The sequence below is a fragment of the Ambystoma mexicanum genome, chromosome 12 (genome assembly GCF_040938575.1).
Source record: "Ambystoma mexicanum isolate Mex_15411 chromosome 12, UKY_AmexF1_1, whole genome shotgun sequence".
NCBI classification, from domain to species: domain Eukaryota; kingdom Metazoa; phylum Chordata; class Amphibia; order Caudata; family Ambystomatidae; genus Ambystoma; species Ambystoma mexicanum.
The window spans coordinates 99,958,526-99,966,695 of record NC_090936.1 but is presented as its reverse complement, the minus strand read 5'-3'; the positions used below and the strand labels follow the sequence as shown (position 1 = coordinate 99,966,695).

The window sequence follows — 8,170 nt, the reverse complement described above, 5'->3', positions numbered from 1 at the left end:
GTCTCGAGCAAGCGTCTATGCCGCGGCAATCCTTTCATCATGATCAGCTGGATCTCTGACCACCTTCCAGTCCACACAGCAAAGGAAATGTGTAGTTCCATTTTGCCCAGTTTGCCAGCCGACTTGGGGTGTGCTTCAGGAATCAAGGCTCTCGCAGGGGCCAAACCTTTGGAAGACCAAATAGAGTTCAGCCCCCAATGTTGCCACACCTGCCTGAACCCTACCAATGCATGTGAGCCTTAGACCCACCCTTTCCAATGGTCCACTAGGCGCCTAGGAAAGGCTGGACACCTTGATCTGCATTGCAACACTTGCAGTAGTACCCTCCAGATCAAGCAGGCCACCCACCACCTCCTCTCCAGATCAAGCAGGCCACCCACCACCACCTCTCCAGATCAAGCAGGCCACCCACCACCTCCTCTCCGGATCAAGCAGGCCACCCACCACCTCCTCTCCAGATCAAGCAGGCCACCCACCACCTCCTCTCCAGATCAAGCAGGCCACCCACCCAGAAGCCATATTACCAACTTCATGCCATCTAGAAATGCATTTTATATCTGGAGCATTGGAACACGCAAGTTGCCCCAACCCTCGATTCCAACTGTACTAAATGAGATGGAGACCTCGTCCAACGAAGGTGGCAAAGCTAACTTTCATAGTGTGCACCCCCACAGGTTCATCGCCCCCCACCGAAAATGCTTGCAATAGCTCCCATTGGAACCAAAATGCTCAGATACGCTTACCCTAACTCCTAGTCAAAAACACAACCTTTAAATGGGATCCGCTTCCATCCAATGCCTCAAAAATTCTCAAAAATTGAAGATATGGTGGGTGTGGGGGGGCAACTGTCGGAATATTTCAGCCCCAGATTCTCACACCCCATGATGGCTACCTTCCGGTAGGAGCCAGGGGGAGGGGAGAAAACATGCCAATGCTGCCCTCCTCTTCCCGGCAAGTAGCCAGGAAAGTCTCGGCTTCTAGCCCATCACAAACTCGGAGAGTTCACACCTGCTCAGATAGTTCAACACAGATTGGTCACTCACACCACCACAGCCCACCATGAATACATGTGGGGTCTGCCTTAGTGTATTAGACGTGCATTGCTCCCAGAGATTACCCTACAAGCATCACTCCCCCCCAAACACACCCACCTTTCGCTCCACCATTCCTCGACAGATGTGCTAGGTGAAACCACCAAAGTATGAAAGTAAACTCTGCTTCACAACACCCTTACCATAAAACTATTGCACTACAATTTGACAGGCAGCAAAACTTAAACAGAGGCTATCGGCCATGGCCTACAGCTAGGCCGATGCCCCAGCCACCTCACAGCGTATTAGGCATGGCATGTAGCTGTACCCAGTGGCTGATCACACTTACACCTGCCGACAGCCAGCAGAACTGGTTGCACCTTGAGCCTACCGTCCTTTGTGTTCAATGGGGGAGGACTAACAGACCCAACTCGCTAGCGGTGCAGCCAATGAGTGGCGAGTATGCACATTGCCCGGGGCTAACCCACATCAAGACGCAGAAAGGCTTTGCTCCTCCCACACACATCAAAAGTTCCAACTGCGGTCTGGATTGTTTTATTAAGTTAACACCAATGTTATACCTCACCCCAGGTACTGTAGGAGAGTCCAATTAAAGAAAGAAGGGCCCTTTGAGCTGATTTGTTAGGGAATCAGAGGCGGTTACCCTCTACCCAATAGAACAGGTAGAGCCATAACGATTCTATACTAGTAAAAATAGCCACTGAGGGTAGGGTCCTTCTTGCATAGACTGGATTAAAGCTCAGCAGTTCAGGGGTTAAGGGCTTCACCCACAACTAGTCCGATTCAAGCGCGAACTATAAGTCCATTCTCCCCAAATATAGACCCCAAACTTTAGGCATAAGAGACAGTGCCTCAAAAAAACAGGCCTGCAGCCAAGATGAGACAATCAAAGCTCACAAGCCCCAAAAAGGGTCAATTCCAAAAGCAGCAGGGGTGGTCAGTTTGGGGATTTTGTTTAGGCATGGCAAACACTTACCAGGCACAGCCGCAGTGCCATTAACTGGCCATCACATTACATACACAAGTCAAAACGGTTGGCTTTGCCAAGGCTGGTTTTTAACAGGACTTTAGTGAAACACACATAGTGCTTAAATACAGTAGCAGATGGCAGACCAGGTTGACATTTTTATTACACCAGTAGCGGGTTTTACAAGTCCAATTCACTGTTTTAGAAAAAGCCACTGTCGGACATTTCAAGTGGAAAGTTTGATGGTAAAGCTTGCTTAAAGCGAGCTCAGAGTTCCTAGGAGCAGACTCGGAATGGCCTATAGCACAATGCCAAAACCAAACAAAATGCTGGTGTGGGCCAGTTTTTTGGGTCAAACAGGGCCATTTGTAGGCCAGTTTGAACTGTGCAGCTTGTCGTTTTGACCAGGGTTACCCAATATTCATTACAATGCACAATTCACATTTTATCAACAGTCCAGTCAAAAAAGGAATGAATTGCCATTTGCAACTGTGGCCCACTTTCATTGTTGGCCGAGACAATTATGCCCCAGTCCGACCCTGCCCAGGAGTTGGTGTTTTGGGAGGGGCAGGAACTGGCCATAGTCAGTAGTGGACAAATCACAAAACAGCTGCAAGTGTTCTGACCCTCATGCCATGTCTGCCCATCTGTACCCTCTCAAATGCAACAGTTGGAGCTTAGGCGCTGCAAGCGACACCACACAGGCCAAAGCGGTCCCGTCACTGCACAAACCCCCCCGCCCCCCACACGCGAATGTTCCAAGGGTTATGGAACATGTACAACTCACCGTTTCCCGTCTCTAGCAAACACTTGGCATGACATTTGCGGGCAAAAACCTAGATTTTAACAAGCATGACACAAAAAATATTATTTCACAGATAAATCAGAAGTTACGCCGACCCCACAACCGGACAAACCAACCCCCCCCCCCCCCCCAATACACACAAACACACTCCACTTACCCGACGGGAGCTGCCGAGTGGGGCACAGACCTGCAAAGTAAAAACGCAGTTTAGCACAGAAACATAAAGGAGAAGCCAAACTACCTTCAAAGGTTACCTGGGCCCGAGGGACGCGGAGATCGAAACCTCCGGGAAGATTGCAGGTCTGCAAAGAAACAAAAATAATTAAACAGCAAATATCAAAATAGGAGGCCGAGGGACACGTAGGCACTAAGTCCACGGAAACGGGAGCGCTTGCACTACTTTAAACAACATGGGCGAGAAGCAGCTGCAGCACCCGAGAGACACCGTCCCCAGAGAGCGGGGAGCTCATCAGCGCCGAACAGACCTCGCCCCTCACAGGGCTCACTGGTGTTCCCTCTCAGCCAATCACAAGGCTCACTTGTGTCCTTCTCAGTCAATCAGAAGCTGCGCACCACCGAAGGGGCAGGACCTGCAGGAGCAGCCATGCTGGGAGAGGCAGCAGCGCGGTTACGCACCTGCTCCGCTCTTGCCGGAAATGTGTATATTTTTGTGTTGGACTACCCCCTCAAACACCCACACACCATGTAATTATTGTACACCTTCCTTTGTTTTATCACAGGTTATATTTATACAGAGGTTATAAGCTTGTCAAACGGATTAATTACAAATACATGCTCCTGTTGTACTGAGGACAGTTACTAGGGTATTCCGAGGACCATGAAGCGAGTACCATCAATGGCAGGGTGACCAGATTTAAAAAGTAAAACACCGTGACCGGACAAGTAACATAATAGTAGGACTAACTCTTGAAAGTGGCTGTAAAGGCCCTATACTTAAGCAGCGTTTGTAGAAGGGGGTTTAAGTGCTACTGTTCAAAGGAACACATATTGTAATTAATTTCTCACAAATGAACACTCTTAAATTGTAAAATGTAGCATTCATTTCTGTGCGAGATTGTGCTTTTTTGCCTACCACCTATGGAGAACTACAAAAATCGAGACCACTGCAGTTTCCAATGGGAGCATAATCTCGAGAAAGGGGGACAGAGAACCAAATACTGGAACAGTCCCAGCAAAACCGGGACGCCTGGTCACCCTAATCAGTGGGTAATAACACAGATTAATACAGCCCTTAGAAGTGTTCCATCTACATGGCACTATGAAAGTCATCAAATTATAATGCATGATGCCAGTCCAATATTGGGCCTCGTGAATTGCGCTAGTTGCCCGATGCAGTGGCAGATTTAAGGCAAAGGGCCCAGTGGGGAGCACCTGGCACAGGGCCCTAGGTGGGCGGGTCATGGAGGCGGAGCTTTGTGTGGGCGGAGTTAAGTGTGGTCACAAGAGAAGGTGATGAGAAAGAGGGGCGAGGGAGATAGAGGGGCAAGGGAGAAGTGAGATGAAGAGATGAGAACGAAGGAGAAAGAAATATAAGGAAAGACAGGGAGGCTGGGAGAGGGAGTGAGAAAGATATAAAGTGATTAAAGAGAAAGAACGACGGAACATAGGATGGAAGAGGAAGTCATGGGTAAAGGGGGTGAGAGGAGGATGGTAGAGAAACAGATGAAGAACGAGATAGCGTGATGGAGGGGAAGGGAGAAGGCGGCGGGCAGGACGAGAAAGATAGAGAAATACACGCAGATAGAGAGAAACAGAGGTAATGAGGTGGGCCCCTGATGGCAGTCCGTGTGCTGCAGGGGAGCCAGGCAGCTGCTTTACGCAGTGCTGCGGTCCATGATTCCCATCTGATCCGGGCCCCGATCCTCTGACTCTCCGGGCCAGTGACGGCCCCTGTCCTGGGGTAGCCCCCACCTCCAGGGTGCGCATCAGTGCAGGTGGCACTGCACAGGGCCGTGGCCTGTGTTCACTACATCCAGCCAAAGGCGGCCGTTTCCATTCACCGGTGCAGGTCGTGATGAGGCAGTGGGATGGAGTGAGGCTTTCTCCTTCATGAGACTCCCCAGCTCAGGGTGCTTTTCAAAAGAAAAGCCCACCAAGACATTGAGTCCCCTTCACGGCTTCACACTATAGGGTAGTGCCTAGGGAGGGAAACTGTAGTGCTAGCGAATAAGACGAGAAACTCGGGCCATACTTGGTGCTCTGCCTCCAAGACAGCCAACATATAACTCATATCTGGTGGCCTGCCTCCCCACCCCCACAATGACAAACGCACACCAAAAACAGTTCTGCTCTTCTTTCACAATTTTAGGCTAAACTTGTAACGCTGTGAAAGAAGGGCAGAACAAACGCACACACGACTCAACTCGGACTGGAGTGACAACAGAAAGGGCCCTGTGCAGTGTGGAAGGGGCGGGGCCTGGGACAGGGGCCCCTTGCCATTTGTCTGCCTGGCGACCGTTAGATCCGCCTCTGGTCCGATGGCAAAAGTTGGCCATTTGTTGGCCGCGAGTGCCTTGCTCTAGGAGGGCAACGCATGCAATCATTTCTATAGTAACATATCCCAGCAAAGCCTATGACATGTTGGTAAGTAACGCGTGACAAATCATGAATGCACATGGGCATGTGGCCTCGATACCCCCTGTAGCAAGAGAGAAGCCCTTTTCACTAGGCACATGCCAACACTATTGCCTTTGTCATTAATTGTAGCTAGAAAAATTGTTTTCTACTTTGCACGTACATTTTTTCACAGTACATAGCACACACACACACGCATGCACGGTTGGCCCACCCCAAGCTACGGGGCTGCTGTGACGCATACATGAGTCCCACCCCTCATAATCTACCATTGATCATTTCCATTGCACCCTGAAAACCCTCTAATTCCTTATAACCATATAGTATAACCCCCCGCCCGCCCGCCTCCGCCTCCTCTGTCTCCCAGTAGCTTATAAATCAGCTTTCCCTGCCATTGGTTCACAAAGATGTATGTCATCTCCCATTTTCTCCAGCAGCAGCTGGCTCCTTGCCATAAGGGTTACCTTCCTACAATCCTGACCTTTTAGCCAACAACACTTTGCATTCTGGGGCCAGATATGCCTTTATTTGAAACTCAAACTCCCTGAAATGTTTGCCGAATGCAATGCTCGCACGCCTTGCACCTATAAGTACTATAGACTGATTTCACCACACCCTAGATTAAAAAAGTGGGCATATATGTGTGTGTATATATATATATATATATATGTTATATTATGAAAATGAAAAGAAAAGCCTAACTTACCCTACTTCTAAAAGGGGTTCCCCTGCCTCAACCAAAATAATTAATGTCACCGTCAGGATGTCAAAAGCAAAAAGGCTTAGGGTCTCATTACAAGTTGGGTGGTATTCCGGCAATAAATCTGCCGAAATACCACCCAACTGCATTACCGTTACCGCCACTTAGTCTGGCAGAAGTACTTCCGGATTACAAGTGTCGGAGTTAATCCCCATTTTTATAGTGTCCATTGGACTCAATGCCACATTTTTGGCAGAATTACTGCTGGTGGAATTACTGCTGCAGTAATTCTGCAGATTCAGCAGATTTTCAGCAGAAAGCGGGAGGATTTATCTCCAGCAGGATGCTGGAGGTAAATCCCTGACTCCAGGGCCATACTCATAGTATGGCAGTGCAGGAAAAGTGGCTGTAATTCCCTTACGGCCAATTGTTTCCCGCAGCGCCATATTCATAATGAGGCCCTTAATGTCCACTGTCCAAATCCTAGCTCTAGCCCTCTCGCTCTAACTAAATAAAAAGGAGGTCTTCCTAGCCAGGAGGATTGACTCCCTTCCCCTGGACAAAGGGATCGTTCTTGGTCTAGTACTTCCTTTAAGCGGTGGGGGAAATATCCCCCTTCTCCAGTCTAATTAGGCTTCTGAAGCAGTTTGTTAACTGCTGGGGGATATCTCCCTTCCCCAGCCTAATTAGGCTTCTGGTGCAGTTTAACTGCTGGGGGATGTCCCCCTTCCCCAGCCTTATTAGGCTTCTGGTGCAGTTTACCTACTGGGTGATGTCTCCTTTTCCCAGCCTAATTAGGCTTCTGGTGCAGTTTAACTGCTGGGGGATGCCTCCCTTCCTCAGCCTAATTAGGCTTCAGGTACGGTTCAACTGCTGGGGGATGCCTCCCTTCCTCACCCTAATTAGGCTTCTGGTGCAGTTTGTTAACTGCTGGGGGAGGTCTCCCTTCCCCAGCCCCCTTCACCCCAATTGGTGGTGAAATATTTCTGTTCCCCAATTGGCTCCTCTCAGGCTTCTTCTCAGGAGACCCCGACCCTTGGATTAGTCAGCATGGTTCTTTTCTCACCAGGCACTATGACAAAGAAGAGGAGTTTGGATACGTCTCCAAACGTTGGTGGGTCCCTGACCCTGGTTGGTAGACTTGTTTCCTCCTTCCTCAGGTCTCCTAGTTTCAAGCACAGACTTGGTTCACTCGCCTGCCAAGAAGCTCTATGTTCCTTTATACTGTTCTCACAGTTCTTTTTATGGTCCCTTGGCCTCTGTGAACACTTCAAAACAACTATGACTACAGGTATAGGCAACCCAAACTTTGGTATAAATTTGTACTACACAGTTTGGTAGCCTGTTGAGCAGCAAGGCTTATCTCAAGGGGGAAATGTGAGCTGTAGTGGAGTTAGACAGAGCTTCACAGTTACAGGTATTCAAATAAACTCTTACACTCAAGGTTTCGTGCATAAACATTTAATAATTTATCAGTTAGTTATAAAGCCTTCTTCAGTAGGGAGCAATAGAATATTAACACACAAATTACTTCAATACTGTACACTTAAGTTTCTGGATCAGACAAGGCCCTTTTGGGATAGCCCACAGACACAACCTACACCCACAGGTGACTTCAGTAACAAGGGTGCTGGGGACATTAATACCTTACTGTTGGCACACAGAATACTCTCAATAGTTTGTAAAAGGCAAAGGTTATTAGAACACAAGAAATTACAGATATTCATAAGCAGGGCAATTACTTTCAGATAGCACTTAAGAGTCATTCAATTCAAAAGGCTAAGCCAAAGTCAATGGGCAAAAAACTTTGTATAGGATACAGCAGTTCAGGTAAGTAAATGGAAAAGTCTTTGCACACGTTCTTAGGAGTCTTTGATAAAAAGAAGAACCAAATGTAGGGCCACAAGCTGATAAGTCACAGACTAGAGGGCACTGAATCAACAGTGTACAGGGTAATGCCCCAACTGATAACTTTTGTAACACAAAAAAGGGCAAGACACAACTGTGTGCACGTTTTCTGTAGCATAAAAAGTGAGCGTTCACAGTCAATG

General features: G+C 48.4%; 1 long non-coding RNA gene across 1 annotated transcript; it reads right to left on the bottom strand.

Moving 5' to 3' along the window:
- Window positions 1–2,806: 2,806 nt before the first annotated feature.
- Window positions 2,807–3,270, bottom strand: LOC138512930 (uncharacterized). The gene is made up of 3 exons (XR_011281621.1): window positions 3,079–3,270; window positions 2,982–3,011; window positions 2,807–2,855 (listed from the first exon to the last, which is right to left on the bottom strand). It is a non-coding gene; the product is annotated as an uncharacterized lncRNA (long non-coding RNA).
- Between the last annotated feature and the right edge of the window lie 4,900 nt (window positions 3,271–8,170).